Below are 309 nucleotides of genomic sequence, written 5' to 3' on the forward strand. Positions count from 1 at the left end.
TATGGGTCTCTTCGCCTTCTGGAATGCCAATTATCTGGATGTTTGGACGTTTGATGGTATCTAGTACTTCTTGTATATTATTCTCAAATTTTTTGGCCATTTTCTTAGTCTTTGTGGTGGATTTTTCTAGGCCAGCAATTTTCTCTTCTACATCTGAGATTCTATTTTCTATATGATCTAGTCTGCTTTTAATACTTTCAAGGGAGATTTTGACTTCCTGTATTATAGACTTCATTTCTAACAGTTCCATTTGAGTCTTTTGTAAAGCGTGTAATTCCTCTTTTAGATCTTGCAAGAATTTCCTCACCT

Source organism: Tupaia chinensis, unplaced genomic scaffold (assembly GCF_000334495.1).
Source record: "Tupaia chinensis unplaced genomic scaffold, TupChi_1.0 Scaffold000028_1, whole genome shotgun sequence".
In the NCBI taxonomy this organism is placed as follows: Eukaryota; Metazoa; Chordata; class Mammalia; order Scandentia; family Tupaiidae; genus Tupaia; species Tupaia belangeri.